Genomic DNA, 17,094 nt, shown 5'->3' with positions numbered 1-17,094 from the left:
CCTCTCACTGTGGTATGGGTGTTGGTTTGCGCCAGATGGTATGGTTTGAGTATTTCAGAAGCTGCTGATCTCCTGGGGTTTTCACACACAACAGTCTCTAGAGTTTACACAGAATGGTGCAGAAACAAAAAACACTGAGTGAGTGAGCGACAGTTCTGTGGGTGGAAACAAACGCCTTGTTGATAAGAGAGGGTCAGAGATCAGAAAATGGACAGATTGGTTCGAGCTTTTTTGCCAGGAAGGATATAGTAACTCATATAATCACTCTTTACAACCGTGGTGAGCAGAAAAGCATCTCAGCATGCAACAGCAGACAGAAGAACACATTGGGTTCCACTCCTGCAGCCAAGAACAGGGCTCTTACAATCAACAACAAGTTCCTATTAAAGTGGCCGGGGAGTGTGCATTTGTGTTCAAGTAAATGTAAGTAGTTCCTGGAGTAGAAAATCTGAAATAGCCAATCTTTCTTTCTCTACTTTGTATAAAGTCTGTAACAGAGCATCATAAAGGCTACAAAACACAGTAACGTGCAAAAGTTTGTGCACCCTTACTGAAAATGTCTGTTACTGTGAATAGTTAAGTGAGCAGAAGATGAACTGATCACCAAAAGGCATAAAGGTAAAGACGACACATTTCTTTTCAGCGTTTTCTGCAGGATTTGTGTATTATTTTTGTTTTGTACAATTGGAGAGTGAAAAAAGAAAAGGAACACCATGCGAAAGTTTGGGCACCCCAATACATTTGAGTTCTCAAGTAACTTTTTCCAAGGTTCCAGACCTTAATTAGCTTATTGAGCTGTGGCTTGTTCAAATTCTCCATTAGGAAAGGTCAGATGATGCAGATTTCAAAGCTGTATAAATTCTCTGACTCCTCAAACTTGTCCCTAAAATCAACAGCCATGGGCTCCTCTAAGCAACTCCCTCGCATTCTGAATAATAAAATAATTGATGCTCACAAAGCAGGAGAACACTACAAGAACGTAGCAAAGTGTTTTCAGGTAGCCGTTTCCTCAGATCGTAATGTGATTAAGAAATGGCAGTTAACAGAAACAGTGGAGATCAAGGTGAGGTCTGGAAGATGAAGAAAACTTTCTGAAAGAACTGCTCATTGGATTGCTAGAAAGGCAAATAAAACCCCTGTTTGACTGCAAAAGACCTTCAGAAAGCTTTAGCAGACCCTGGAGTGGTGGTGCACTGTTCTACTCTGCAGCGACACCTGAACAAATATGACCTTCATGGGAGAGTCATCAGAAGAAAACCGTTCCTGCGACCGAGCCACAAAATTCAGCGTCTGAAGTTTGCAAATGAACATCTAAATAAGCCTGATGCGTTTTGGAAACAAGTCCTGTGGACTGATGAAATCAAAATAGAACTTTTTGGCCACAATGTGCAAAGGTATGTTTGGAGAAAAAAGGGCACCAAATTCCAGGAAAAGAACACCTCTCCAACTCTGAAGCATGGGTGTGGATCCATCATGCTTTGGGGTTGTGTTGCAGCCAGTGGCACAGGGCACATTTCATTGGTCGAGGGAAGCATGGATTCGAATAAATACCAGCAAACTCTGGAAGCAAACATCACACCATCTGTAAAAAAGTTGAAGTTAAAAAGAGGACGGGTCCTACAATAAGACGATGATCCAAAACACACCTCAAAATCTACAATGGAATACCTCAGGAGGCGCAAGCTGAAGGTTTTGCCCGGGCCCTCACAGTCCCCTGACCTAAACATCATTGAAAATCTGTGGATAGATCTCAAAAGAGCAGTGCATGCAAGACAGCCCAAGAAACTTGTAGAACTGGAAGCCTTTTGCAAGGACGAGTGTGTGAAAATCCCCCAGGTAAGAACTGAAAGATTATTAGCTGGCTACAAAAAGTGTTTACAAGCTGTGATACTTGCCAAAGGGGGCGTTACTAGGTACTAACCATGCAGGGTGCCCAAACTTTTGCTTCAGGCCCTTTTCCTTTTTTGTCATTTTGAAAACGCAAAAGATGAAAATAAAAAAATTGTTTTTGCTTTAAGGGAATGAGTCATCTTTAACTTTATGCCTTTTGGAGATCATTTCATCTTCATCTTGCTTAAGGGTTGTTTTACAATCAGGGTACGCAAGCTAAAAATCACATTTAACACTTATCTTCAATATCAAAAGGCTTGACTAAATAAACTTGGTTGTTTATTGTAGCCCTGTGATAGCTCTATTTACCCTGCAAAAAAAATTTGGTAATAACATTATTTGGGTGGCACGGTGGTGTAGTGGTTAGCGCTGTCGCCTCACAGCAAGAAGGTCCGGGTTCGAGCCCCGTGGCCGGCGAGGGCCTTTCTGTGCGGAGTTTGCATGTTCTGCCCGTGTCCGCGTGGGTTTCCTCCGGGTGCTCCGGTTTCCCCCACAGTCCAAAGACATGCAGGTTAGGTTAACTGGTGACTCTAAATTGAGCGTAGGTGTGAATGTGAGTGTGAATGGTTGTCTGTGTCTATGTGTCAGCCCTGTGATGACCTGGCGACTTGTCCAGGGTGAACCCCGCCTTTCACCCATAGTCAGCTGGGATAGGATCCAGCTCGCCTGCGACCCTGTAGAAGGATAAAGCGGCTAGAGATAATGAGATGAGATAACATTATTTTTGGTGAATGTATGGCAATATATGTCATATTTAGCAAAATTACTCGTGTCATTTAGAAAAAGTGCTTTTTTGACCACAGGTAGCTCCAAAAGGGATGCACTTAAATCATTTTTTATACCATAAAACAAATATTTGGTTCCATATCATTGGAAACATAGTTAAGTTTTAATGTTGAATGCCAGTAAGTTTTCAGACTATTTTGATCAAATTAGTCTGTAATTGCGTCAAAAAAATGTCCTCTCCGAGACAGCTAATTTTTCAATATAAAATAACATATCTAAAATGATTTTCATCCTAAAATGTGGTCAAGATATTGGGACATAAATATTAGAGACAACTAACACAAAGCTTACAGCCTTATATTTAAAAGCACTATGGAAGTAGTGGATTCTGAATTGTCAAAAAAAAAAAAGTCCTCTCCGAGAATCACTTCATTTGTTTCTCCCATCTTATAGCAGATTACACAAAACTACCATACACACGTCAAAAAATTACCTGAAATCTGTTCTTTAGGCGGCACGGTGGTGTAGTGGTTAGCGCTGTCGCCTCACAGCAAGAAGGTCCGGGTTCGAGCCCCGGGGCCGGCGAGGGCCTTTCTGTGTGGAGTTTGCATGTTCTCCCCGTGTCCGCGTGGGTTTCCTCCGGGTGCTCCGGTTTCCCCCACAGTCCAAAGACATGCAGGTTAGGTTAACTGGTGACTCTAAATTGAGCGTAGGTGTGAATGTGAGTGTGAATGGTTGTCTGTGTCTATGTGTCAGCCCTGTGATGACCTGGCGACTTGTCCAGGGTGAACCCCGCCTTTCGCCCGTAGTCAGCTGGGATAGGATCCAGCTCGCCTGCGACCCTGTAGAACAGGATAAAGCGGCTACAGATAATGAGATGAGAGGAGATCTGTTCTTTAACTTGTCCTTCACTTAAAAACTGGTACAAGAACCAGTTTGAATCAATTTGAATTTTGGACCCCTGTGACACAAACTCTGTCCCCTGATTGTAAAACAGCCCGTAAACTGTTCACAGTAACAGCAATTTTGACCGGGGTGCACAAACTTTTGCACACCACTGTAACTGAACCTGAGCATGCAATAAAGATGTTAAAGCTGTAATAAGTGAAACGCAGTGAACTGAGAGAACACTCTGCAAAATAACATTCACACCACAGCCCTGCAGAGTTCACGCTCAAAGCACGCGCTTTTTTATTGAATTTAATTGGCTGATAAAGCTCACCGGAAGTTGCGTTGTGAATGCAGTGGCCCTGACCGCAGCCCCTTCCGGTAATGAAGCCAAACTGAAGCGGCTCGCGCGCTTTCTTTCTGTTCCTCTTCCCTGTGCTCGGACGAGTCCACTGCGCCTCTCCGCGGGGGGGTCACGGAGAACGGAGGAGAGAAAAAACGAGTTTTTAACTATTTTATGAGCTAACCTCAAGAATAACACGTCTTACAAATAGTTTTATATTTACATATGATAAATTTGTCATTCTAATATGTCTTAAGTGATTTGCATACGCTCTGAATTCGCACAGACACACCCGCAGCTCAAACCAGTCCATCAAACCAGTCACTGCACTGGAGTCTGGTCAGTGTTGCCAGATGCACGATAATTGTCGTATTTGTACGATAATTTTTCCCTCTGTACGATCAATAATGGGAAAAAAATCTGAAATGTACGATAATTTCAAAGTTTTCAGTTGGTTGTCCAAACACGCATCCCTCTCTCTCTCTCTCTCTCTCTCTGACCCCCAAGAATCATTTCGCAGGCTTTCCACTCAGGCGCCATCAAAAGACATACACAGAACGCACACACGTAAACACGTAAACACGTACATGGAGCCAATGGATGTCGATGAATTCTGGAATCACGTTTCTAAGGTGGAGAATTTACAGGGGATTGCTGTGTTCAGTGAACTGGGAGTTTGCCCTGGATGTGCTTGTGTTTCCCCACTCCAATGCATCATGCGAGCGAGTTTTTTCCAAAGTCAACCACATAAAAACAAAATCACGAAACCGGCTCATTACAGACACTCTGAATGGACTTGTGCACACATCAGAGTGTGTGAGGAATGCTGGTGGGCGCCATGCCTTCAAACTGACGAACACCATGCTGCGGTCCATGACGGCTAGCCTGGGCCCGCCCATCCTAAGCGTGACGCAACACGAGGGCCTGTTGCAAGCTTAGTCTGGCCAGGCAAGCTATCTACAGCTCTTCCAAGCTCCTGAAAAATCAGGAACCAATCAGCTTTGAGCATCTCCAAGGGCCCTGGGTAGAGGCGTGTTCAAGGCACTGACGTAGTAGAACTGCGACCGGAAGCCATAGATTGTTTACAAAATCTATGCCGGAAGCGCTTCATTCACGCTTCCACATCTATTACGCATAGATGCTGTATTGAAAGCATTCAACGGGAAGTTCTCATTGAAAACGGAGCAAAGAGCAGCCCTGGAGGTATTTATTGAAAGGAAGGATGTTTTCGCCTTGCTCCCGACCGGCTTCGGTAAGAGTTTAATCTACCAGTTAGCCCCGTCGCGTCGCATACGTCAGAGGAAAGAGTGATGTGATTGGTTTAAGCTTCGTCACAGCCTTTTCTGGCTTCGACCAGTAGCAAACTGAGGCATTTCAGGGAGGCGGGTCAACCATGGGCTCTGGGAAACGGTTGGGCTTAATATCTTGGCCAGACCAATAGCTCGGAGAGCTTTGCAGTCACGTTAGGCAGACTACATGATGGCATCCAATCTCTACCGTGACAGGATTACCCAACCAACAACATCTGCACAAGTGAGCGTGGCATCGCATGACGACAGCGACCTGGAGGTTGAATTTGAATCTTTCTAGTCTTACGGTAATTGTGCATTTACCGTACTTTCTCTTTGTGTCATAGTTTTCCCTCTACTACAGGAATATTGCGAATTACTGTTTAAAAATTTAAGTAATATTATTTGGAAATTAAAATACAGCTAAAATAACTATATTGTATGCGTTTTGTTTGTGTACGATAATTTCTAACAAAAAACTACAATTTTGAGGTTTTGGTACGATACTTGCATATTTTCTATCTGGCAACACTGAGTCTGGTGCTCAGGACCAGTCAGCGCTGGAGTGTGGTGCTCAGGACCAGTCAGCGCTGGAGTGTGGTGCTCAGGACCAGTCAGCGCTGCTGGGAGCTCGTGTGCTGCACAGAAAGCAGTATTAATCTGTACCTGGAATAAATTATGCTCCGTATTCATGTGTTTGTAATCTATAAGGGCTGCACTCATGCCATGACTGCCTTTGAGCGAACTCTCATGATGTGCAGGAAGGTCATGACCATCACAAGGTCATCATCAAGCACATTGTGTTTGTTTAATTAATTACTCATTGCCGATCACTGTAAGATTGTATGTGCTGAATTTTGTCTGATCCACATCTTCTGGACATCAATGGAGAGAGTTTTGAACTTCAGGTTCCTGGGTGTACATGTGGATGACGACCTGTCATGGAATACCAACACCACAGCAGCGTCTGGTAAAGAAGGCACAGCAGCATCTCCATTTCCTGAGGATACTCAGGAACAACAAAAAAAAAAACAGCTAACAAACTTCCGGTGTCCTAATACCAATGTTCTGTTGAAAGTGTGCTAAGTTCCTGCATCTCTGCTTGGTTTGCCAGCCAGTTGCTCAGCAGCACAGAAGAAAGCACTCCAGAGGGTCAACTCAAAAAATTATCGGATGCTCCCCGGAGCGTCCTCCCTGGAGGAAATTTACATAACAGGCTGCCTCAGAAAAGCTCGCAGCATCCTCAAGGACCCATCACATCCTGGACACCACCTATCCGAAATGTCGCCTTCTGGAAACCATTTCAGTGCAATAAAAACGAGCCATAACAGCATGAACACCCTGTAATAGCCATAATACTGTACAACACTATCATTAACCATGGTATGTCCAATACACATAATGAAGATGTGTAATATTGATTGGGAATGTGCAATATCTTTTGAATGTGTGTATTTTTTAAATGTGCCTTAGTATTAATCTTTTATTTATCTTTTATGCTATTTGCACCAACAAAGGACAGCTAACCATTATGATTGTCCTGTACTTGTGCATTACAGTGACAATAAAGGTCTATAAAGGTCTAATGTTCTGTCAAATTATTCTTTGTAATAATTTCCTTCTAATGTCCTGCGTTAGTGGCTCTCTGGGGGGATTATGAATTAATTAATTATAATTTTAAAAAAAAACTCCGGTAAATAAATGTAAAAGTAAACTTTTGTCCTTTTTAGTAGATAAAAAATCTCAGTATCAGTTACTTTACTTGCAGCGAGCCCTGATGACATCTTAAATGGGAATAAAGTTTACAATTAACAATTTTTGGATATTTAAATAATATTGTCTGGCTGTTTTTCATGGTCTATCAGATATATTCCATTCAGCGAGCATGATACTGAACGAGTCGAAGACGAGGAGCTGAATGGAATATATCTGATAGGTGCATAAGGGTAGGAGCAGGCTTCACTCAGTGTGTTATTATTAATTCTGAGAGTGCTGACCTAACATACGGTATAGTCAGTTCAAAAGAAAGGAAAAGAGGCTGCACTATGCATACAGATATTTATTCACACAAACGTGTTTCGGCGTGTGCCTCCCTCCGTGTGCTCAAGTACATCAGTGTTACTCCAAATTTGTCCTTTCTTTTGAATATATCTGATAGACCATGAAAAAAAGCCATTATTATTATTATACATACACATTCTTCATATCAGCATTCTCGAAGGCCAACACAAGCTTCTCCGTGACTCAGTACTGTTAGGGTAGCAGTCCAGTTAGCTTCTAGCTGATGTAGTGTTCACGCAGGCCAATGCTAGCACAGTCAAGCCAAATATTAGATAGATAGATAGATAGATAGATAGATAGATAGATAGATAGATAGATAGATAGATAGATAGATAGATAGATAGAACTTTATTGATCCCTTTGGGAGGGTTCCCTCAGGGAAATTAAATTATTTAATTTTATTATTATTATTATTATTATTATTATTATTATTATTATTATCCCTGTGCAATTCACTGAGTTACTTTTAAAATCAACATCGACAGCAACACACAACAGAGCGACCTGGCAGCCAAAATGATCTCAAAATCTTCCTCTTTTAACGAAGCAAACCTGGCGGCCATGTTTGTTTACCAACTGTCACAGTCACTCGCTAGCACGGAAGTTTTACATCTCCAATGCATCTCTTTTCCAGTTTCTCGATATCCATTGGTATGTCTTTCTCTTGTAAATATGTGCGAAGAATATCGAACTAGAAAAGCACTGGGAGAGCGCAGACCTCCGCCAAGAATCCTTTTAAAAAATCTGGGATCCAGACGGTGATCCGGATCACCACCAAAATTTAATGGATTGTTACTTGTGCCCAGTCACACCTCTGGAAAAAATTTCAGAGCAATCCGTTCATTACTTTTTCCGTAACGTTGCTAACAGACAAACCAACAAACAAACAAACCAACGCTACCGAAAACATAACCTCCTTTGCGGAGGTAATGAAGTTTTGATAGCCTTTCGGGTGTTCAGCGCAGCTTTGGTTTCATGTTTCAGTTTGTTTATTGAGTGTTTAAACCGAGCACTGGATGAGCCTCGTCTTTTCTCTTTCCCATAGAATAAAGAAATGATTGTGTGCATGTGCAGCAGGAAAGTCTTGTCATTGGATCTTCAGATGAGCTGTGACGTGTGACGCCGTGTTATCTTGACAACGTGCAATATTATAACAATATTGCACACTCATTCTCCATTGGGGAGAGCAGCATAATACACGGAGGATAAGCAATATGATAATATTGCATGCCATCAATAAACCCACTAGAAGGGAATAGAACATGTTTTTATTCCATGAAAAAAGTGGCCCATACATATAATAATAAATCATATTATTACTGCTACAGTGGTGCTTGAAAGTTTGTGAGCCCTTTAGAATTTCCTATATTTCTGCATAAATATGACCCAAAACATCATCAGATTTTCACACAAGTCCTAAAAGTAGATAAAGAGAACCCAGTTAAACAAATGAGACAAAAATATTATACTTGGTCATTTATTTATTGAGGAAAATGATCCAATATTACATATCTGTGAGTGGCAAAAGTATGTGAACCTTTGCTTTCAGTATCTGGTGTGACCCCCTTGTGCAGCAATAACTGCAACTAAACGTTTGCGGTAACTGTTGATCAGTCCTGCTGATTGGCTTAAGGTCAGGACTTTGACTTGGCCATTCCAAAACATTCACTTTATTCTTCTTTAACCATTCTTTGGTAGAACGACTTGTGTGCTTAGGGTTGTTGCCTTGCTGCATGACCCACCTTCTCTTGAGATTCAGTTCATGGACAGATGTCCTGACATTTTCCTTTAGAATTCGCTGGTATAATTCAGAATTCATTGTTCCATCAATGATGGCAAGCCGTCCTGGCTCAGATGCAGCAACACAGGCCCAAACCATGATACTACCACCACCATGTTTCACAGATGGGATAAGGTTCTTATGCTGGAATGCAGTGTTTTCCTTACTCCAAACATAACACTTCTCATTTAAACCATAAAGTTCAATTTTGGTCTCATCCATCCACAAAACATTTGTCCAATAGCCTTCTGGCTTGTCCACGTGATCTTTAGCAAACTGCAGACGAGCAGCAATGTTCTTTTTGGAGAGCAGTGGCTTTCTCCTTGCAACCCTACCATGCACACCATTGTTGTTCAGTGTTCTCCTGATGGTGGACTCATGAACATTAGCATTAGCCAATGAGAGGGAGGCCTTCAGTTGCTTAGAAGTTACCCTGGGGTCCTTTGTGACCTTGCCGACTATTCCACGCCTTGCTCTTGGAGTGATCTTTGTTGGTCGCCCACTCCTGGGGAGGGTAACAATGGTCTTGAATTTCCTCCATTTGTACACAATCTGTCTGACTGTGGATTGGTGGAGTCCAAACTCTTTAGAGATGGTTTTGTAACCTTTTCCAGCCTGATGAGCATCAACAACGCTTTTTCTGAGGTCCTCAGAAATCTCCTTTGTTCGTGCCATGATACACTTCCACAAACATGTGTTGTGAAGATCAGACTTTGATAGATCCCTGTTCTTTAAATAAAACAGGGTGCCCACTCACACCTGATTGTCATCCCATTGATTGAAAACACCTGACTCTAATTTCACCTTCAAATTAACTGCTAATCCTAGAGGTTCACATACTTTTGCCACTCACAGATATGTAATATTGGATCATTTTCCTCAATAAATAAATGACCAAGTATAATATTTTTGTCTCATTTGTTTAACTGGGTTCTCTTTATCTACTTTTAGGACTTGTGTGAAAATCTGATGATGTTTTAGGTCATATTTATGCAGAAATATAGAAAATTCTAAAGGGTTCACAAACTTTCAAGCACCACTGTAAATATTAAACATTATTGTATTGCCTATGTTGCATATTTATATCATAATTGATTTGATTAATTAATTGATTAATGATCATAAGGTATGAAATGTTGACCAAACATTATTAAATTCTAAATAACTCTGTGCACTTCATTCCACGGAGAATCATGAACAGACATTGCTGAGTATATTTACAATACGGGGTGGGGTCGTACACCAGAATTATTTGCTGTTCTCTGCTTTTAAATTTCCTGACGTTTCCCATTTATTTCTGCTGCACCAGCACATCTATCTCCTTTCTCACACACACACACACACACACACACACACATATATTATACTCCATTTCCCCTGCAAAGTGCCAGCGCGGCTTTGTTTTCAGCCCTTTTTTTACTCTGACTGATTATATAACAGCCTTCCTGACATAAACCCATACACACTGTTGCTGGATCAGCATGTGGGTAGAACTCAGTGTGTTACTTTCCACTGTACAAAAAAAAGGACAGTAAAAGTTCAATTGATTTAAAAAAAAAATGCTTTAAACAAGCTAAATGACAGTAGAAGTGAACAACAAATTTATATTTAATCGCACCCAGGATGGCAAATTTAACAAAAATAAACAGCGGGCTGAAAACTGAGCCTTGTGGAACACCGATCCACGTTCAAAGAAGAACTATGTCTACAAAGAGATTTCTCGATCCAAAAGTAGACCTGGAGTAGAGCTTTGGAAACTAAGAATGCTTTGATATCCAACAAGTACTAAAAAAAAAAAAACCTTTTACTTTTTTGAGTCACTCGAAAGATTTCCCCGCATGGGCAAGCAAATAACCCTTAAGGAATCATCAAAGGTTCTTCAAGGGTTCTTTGGATAGTTAGATGTTCTTATGCTCCTAAAAAGGCTACTTTCCACTTTCTATGTTCTATTTCCCTTTCAAGAATGGGAACACTCTTTTTTCGGGTTCTCGATACCATGCTTAAGGGTGAAACTGATGAAACCCTGAATGGTTCGAAATTTGACATCTGTTACAATGGATTTTCTAACCGTGGATTTTGAGAGTATTAGACATAAATATTCTCAATATATTGTTTAACAGCTTACTGCTTATTTTTAGTGAATATTTATATAATATATATATATATATTTTTTTTTTAAATGTTGAATGAAATAAAGTCTGACCCCCAGGTTTTATGTCATAGACGTTAAAGTGTATTGAATAAGAAACGTTCCTCCATCACCTCTGTACTGTAAATGGTTTCCACCTCACTTTGGATTGAAATGTTTGGCAAGTGGAACTGTAAAGCTTTCCCAGGGACAAGCTGAGTGTGTCCTAAGAGGACCAATCCCAGCCCAAGAGAAAAATAAAACTCGTATTTACAGTACAGAACAAATGTGCAAAGATACTAATTCAGCGTTTCATCGTCGGTGTGTGAAGAGGAAGGCCATCTGTTGGAGTGTGAACTGTAATCTGGTCAGTGTGACAGCTTCAGGGAGACTCACAGGAACACCACAACCATCTGTGATACACAGCAATATGTTTACCACGAGTCCAAATGACCCACTGGCTTAATTTTTCCTTCTTGAAAAATGATATAATAATCACAGACGCTATTACAGAAATGTTACCACCACCACGGAGTCGAGTATGTTTCCCTAAAAGAAAAAAAAAACCCACCACACCACATGACACAGTCTTTTATTCCTCTTATTCCACAACAACCTGACAATTAAAATTGTATTTTAAAGAATGGCAAGTCAAACAAAAGTTCAGTTGGTTTATAGTTACAAATCGTAATGGAGTGGAAAGTCCATAAAAAAGTTAGTTCCTGTTCTCACGTTCGTGACGGCAGCTATAAAGTCATTCCCTCACTGATTTTTTTGAGAAAAAAAGCTTAAAGTCTTCTGTACTGAAGATGTCAGAAACTTCCTCTGATTGTTCCAAAGCTCCGAAACTGGAGGCTCCTTCCATAAAGACAAAACAGGAGGAAAAAAACAGATTTCATATTCGGGTTAGCCGCTGTTACAGAAAATGAATCAATACCTTCTGCCCAATCAGAATCTAGAATTCAACAGCACTGTGGTGTAAATCAAAGCATTTTCCAGTTGTCACCGTGAGAACTTCTCAATTCATCATTCATTTCTCGAAGAAGATTAAACTGACTTCAGCTCCATTTCTCTCAGGCCACAAGATAAAGGTCAGATCTGTGGAGAGACTCGTGGTGTGATTTATTCTCGTTTTTCTGCACACCATCACACGTTACACACACTGAGCCTCCATAACTAACATCAACGTGGACCTCATGGCCAGATCACAAGAGCTCAGAGGTCCTGTACCATGAAGAGCGCGGCAGTTCTGGGACTCTGAGTCCAGTTGTCGCGGCGTGCACTGGAGTAAGCGCTTTATTTCTGCAGCATTAACAATAACTGAGTCCACAGAGCCTGTAAGTGACGGAAGAGATTTATAATAATGAAGCACTGAGAGGACTGTTAACCAGAACAGGTCTCAGAAGCACATGTCTCATCCCATTATGGCAGCAAATCATCACTGCTACAGTAAATCTTCAGCGGTAAATCAAATAAAGTTATAATTATAGCTGGTTGGTCGGGGCGGCACGGTGGTGTAGTGGTTAGCACTGGCGCTTCGCGGTGAGAAGGCTCTAGGTTCAAGCCCAGTGGCCGACGGGGGCCTTTGTGTGTGGAGTTTGTGTGTTCTCTCCGTGTCTGTGTGGGTTTCCTCTAGGTGCTCTGGTTTCCCCCTATAGTCCAAAGACATGTGATTAGGTTAACATGGGGCAGCCTTGGGCTGAAGTGCCCTTGAGCAAGGCACCGACTCCCCAGCTGCTCCCTGAGTGCTGTAGCATAACTGCCCACTGCTCTGGGTAAGTACTGTATGTGTTCACTGCTTCAGATGGATTAAATTCAGAGGACGAATTTCACTGAGCTTGAGTGTACCCGTACATGTGACAAAAAAAGGCTTCTTATTCTCATCTTATTATCTGTAGCCGCTTTATCCTGTTCTACAGGGTTGCAGGCGAGCTGGAGCCTATCCCAGCTGACTACAGGCGAAAGGCGGGGTTCACCCTGGACAAGTCGCCAGGTCATCACAGGGCTGACACATAGACACAGACAACCATTCACACTCACATTCACACCTACGCTCAATTTAGAGTCACCAGTTAACCTAACCTGCATGTCTTTGGACTGTGGGGGAAACCGGAGCACCCGGAGGAAACCCACGCGGACACGGGGAGAACATGCAAACTCCACACAGAAAGGCCCTCGCCGGCCACGGAGCTCGAACCCGGACCTTCTTGCTGTGAGGCGACAGCGCTAACCACTACACCACCGTGCCGCCCAGCTTATTATTATTATTAAATTGTAGCCAATAACGCAGGCATTACCAGAGAAAAGAAATCTTTTTGATGATCGAAGAAGGCTCATATTTTCTATAAGGCTAAAGGCTAAATTTTCTATAACTTGCAGCAGCAGAACCGTAGTTCTACCTCATTCTATTTTCATTCTACCTGATTTACATCTCTCCACATAACCTCAACGGGCGGCACGGTGGTGTAGTGGTTAGCGCTGTCTCCTCACAGCAAGAAGGTCCGGGTTCGAGCCCCGTGGCCGGCGAGGGCCTTTCTGTGTGGAGTTTGCATGTTCTCCCCGTGTCCGCGTGGGTTTCCTCCGGGTGCTCCGGTTTCCCCCACAGTCCAAAGACATGCAGGTTAGGTTAACTGGTGACTCTAAATTGAGCGTAGGTGTGAATGTGAGTGTGAATGGTTGTCTGTGTCTATGTGTCAGCCCTGTGATGACCTGGCGACTTGTCCAGGGTGAACCCCGCCTTTCGCCCGTAGTCAGCTGGGATAGGATCCAGCTCGCCTGCGACCCTGTAGAACAGGATAAAGCGGCTACAGATAATGAGATGAGATGAGACATAACCTCAACCTAATCACTTAGGGAAGGAGTCTCCAGTGTCAACACTTTATAACATTTTCAGGAGTTTACTCTGCGTGGATTCTCAGTAACATGACAAGGTTGTATAGTTTATAGTTGCTGTAACATAAGCAAGAACAGGAATGGGGGAAGTCATGGCCTAAAGGTTAGAGAAGCAGCTTTGGGACCAAAAGTTTGCTGGTTCAATTCTCTGGACCAGCAGGAATGGCTGAAGTGCCCTTGAGCAAGGCACCGAACCCCCGCCTGCTCCCCAGGCAGCTCTGGGTATGGTGTACATCACTCTGGATAACAGCGTCTGCTAAATGCCTGTAATGTAATGAAATCATCTGAAGCTACATTTAGTTTTAAAATGCATCACTTTTGCTACGTTTACACCCGGCGTCCATGCTACTCCGGAGTTTCCGAGCCCCTAAAGCGAAGTTCTACAAGCCCCATTTTAGTTTGAAAACTCTGGTGTTGTGTTTTATCACAGATGGGCGAAAATGGAGACGTTTACAAACAATGACGCAGAAATCCATGTTACTTCCTGATCGGGTCTCATCAGTCATGATGTATCCTTCCATGATTCGTCACACTTGTATCATGTGACCCTTTTCTGGAAGAAAATGTGTTTTCAGGTGTGTTTATTTCTACGAACGGAGATTGTTTCTAAACCACAAAACAGAGATTTTAATTTTAAAACTAAAATGTATTACCGTGGATGTAGTCTGATTCGAGGATATTCCGCAATATTAAACAGATAAAAAGTAGATGATTCTTTATTTTCATTCCTTAATAAAAAAATGATAACCTTTGGTAAATTGTTAAAGTATAAGAATAATAAACTATTTTGTGTGGTCACAGTAACTCCGCCCTGCCCAATCACTGATTAATTCCCTGTTACAACATGACCCCATGCGTTTTATTCTTTACAGTCGCTCCAGTCCAGAAAACAAAGAAGCACCTGACGTACTGACGACTCACCAGCTGTTGCGAGTCCAATGGAGCGAAGTTCTGGCGTGAGAAAATGACATCACATCATCACATAGCTGTGATTTATTCATATCCCTCCAGCTAGAACCTGGAGCAGTCAGTGAGTCAGTAATGTTCAGGTCCTCACCCAAACACAATCCATCATCATATTAAATTAACACAGCTCCCTTCGCCTCGAATTCCTTTCACATGCTGCAAAATTACCACCTGACCCGGGTTCTTCCACAGCGCTCTCCTGTGGCTGCTTCACTGAAATTGGCTCAGAGAATCAAATCACGTCGAATCAAATTGAATTAATAGAACTGATTCAACTTCATTCGTTCCGGCCCTCAACGCCGCTGTTCTTTGCTCCTTCAGGTCACGCAGCATTGCAGGGAAATAACGTACCTCCTGCTCTTACTGCTCCGAGTTATTTCCCTGGTCCTGATTTCGCTTTAGTTACAGAAATGCTTTTTGCCTTTCGCTGAATAAAACATGCACTGTAAATAGAAATACTGATAAATAATTCATAATACGGGATGTTGAATAACATTCCAAGTGCATGTTCAAGGTTTGAATCTGGAGGATGAAGCAAATCAAGCATGCTGAGGATGCGTCATTATTTTTTGAGATAGATAGATCAATAAATAAATAAATAAATAACTCTAGCATGCTCCATCTCCGAGGACGCCCGACAGCCTACAGTGGGCGATGTGCAGTGTTCTAGAAATCGCTGTCAGTGAGCGTTATGTCAGCGACGATGACGAGCTCGTTAGAAAAGACTTCTTTCAATTACAGTCTTTTCAGCTTTGACTTATTCATTGTGCTTTTCACAATAGCTGTGACGCGATGTGACAAAATAGTCAGAAGTTATTCATTTCCAATGACAGTGACAATTAAATGTTGAGCAAAGAGGATAGAGCAAGCCTCAGATGCCCTACCCACTGTCCAAACAGCGCCTGGTACTGTTCATAAAATCCATTCTGAGTGTTTATCAGCTATGAATTGGCAAATAAACAATATGTAAGCTGAAAGACAACATGAAAAGTCCTAGTAGCACGTCGCTGCAGCGTGAAGCTGTTTTCCTCGAACATCATGTTGCAAAGATTTTTTATCTCAGCAATGACTCTGATTTTCAAATTGCATTATAAAGATGTAATTACGTCCACTTTTTATCAGTTTATATTAATGTTTAATGATGTGAAACATCCACGAAGCGAGTTAGTTCCCGTTCTCAGTTATATTATAGCAGCTATAAACACTCATTCCTTCAATAGACACTGGGTATGACTGAGAGGAGAAATTCCTGTCCTGAAGATGCCAGAAAATTTACAGCTTGACCACTGACTGGTACAAAGTGCTAAACCTGGAGACTCCTTCCACATTTATTCATGTAAAGCATCTGACGTATTAAGCCCCTGTGAATGAGCTGCTACGAAAGAAATGAAAACATATTCAAATAATTGGAATGATGAGGTTAACATGTAAAAATTAATCAACATGCTCTGACCAATCAGAATCAAGAATTCAACATCGTTAACTAAATGTGTGAAAACATCAATCCAAGCTGAAGAAGAAAGAAAGAAAGATCACGTGCATGGAGACGGCTGTTGTACTTTTTAGGTGGTACCAGGAAACCAAAGCAACCGTCTCGGAATAAACATCCAGCTTTGAGTCAAATCCAAAATGGCGCCACTGGTTTTCACCAAGAGGTGCACTGTGTAACCCAAACGGTGTTACTATATACTCAAAAAAATCCTGCAAGTCTTTATACTTTAACACTCATCCTTTTCAGTTCCTTCCAGGGCTTTGAACCAGAATTTTTTTCCTGTTGGTTCGTTTCGAACAGAAACGGAATTTTAACGTTTCCGGTTTTGGGTTCCACCATTAAATAGACGTTCCTGAACCAGTTAGAACAAAAAAATTTTGTTCCCGGAACGGTTAATTACGTTCCCTGTCAGCTGTTTAACAAATGGCTATAAAATTATGTTTCTGTCTCATCCAGCTTAAGCCAAATGTAGGCTAATTCTATTACAACCTTCATTAAATAAGACAAGAAATAATTCAAAACAATTATTATTTCAAATGTTGGCGATTTGGATTCTCAGTATGTTTTCCCATCTACACAAACAGAAAAAGTGCCAAAAATGAAAGATAATTCGTTTAGTGTGTTACCAAAGGCTAGTCA

At 41.7% G+C, this 17,094-nt stretch overlaps 1 protein-coding gene across 1 annotated transcript in view; it reads right to left on the bottom strand.

Moving 5' to 3' along the window:
* gramd1ba (GRAM domain containing 1Ba) overlaps window positions 1-3,888 on the bottom strand; it is a 92,113-nt gene extending 88,225 nt beyond the window's left edge. The window contains exon 1 of the mRNA XM_060909093.1: window positions 3,839-3,888. The gene's annotated coding sequence lies outside the window, so the exon portion shown is untranslated. The remainder of the gene's footprint in view (window positions 1-3,838) is intronic.
* Window positions 3,889-17,094: the final 13,206 nt, after the last annotated feature.

Source organism: Neoarius graeffei, chromosome 25 (assembly GCF_027579695.1).
Source record: "Neoarius graeffei isolate fNeoGra1 chromosome 25, fNeoGra1.pri, whole genome shotgun sequence".
Taxonomy (NCBI): domain Eukaryota; kingdom Metazoa; phylum Chordata; class Actinopteri; order Siluriformes; family Ariidae; genus Neoarius; species Neoarius graeffei.
This window is presented reverse-complemented; position numbering and strand designations above follow the sequence as displayed.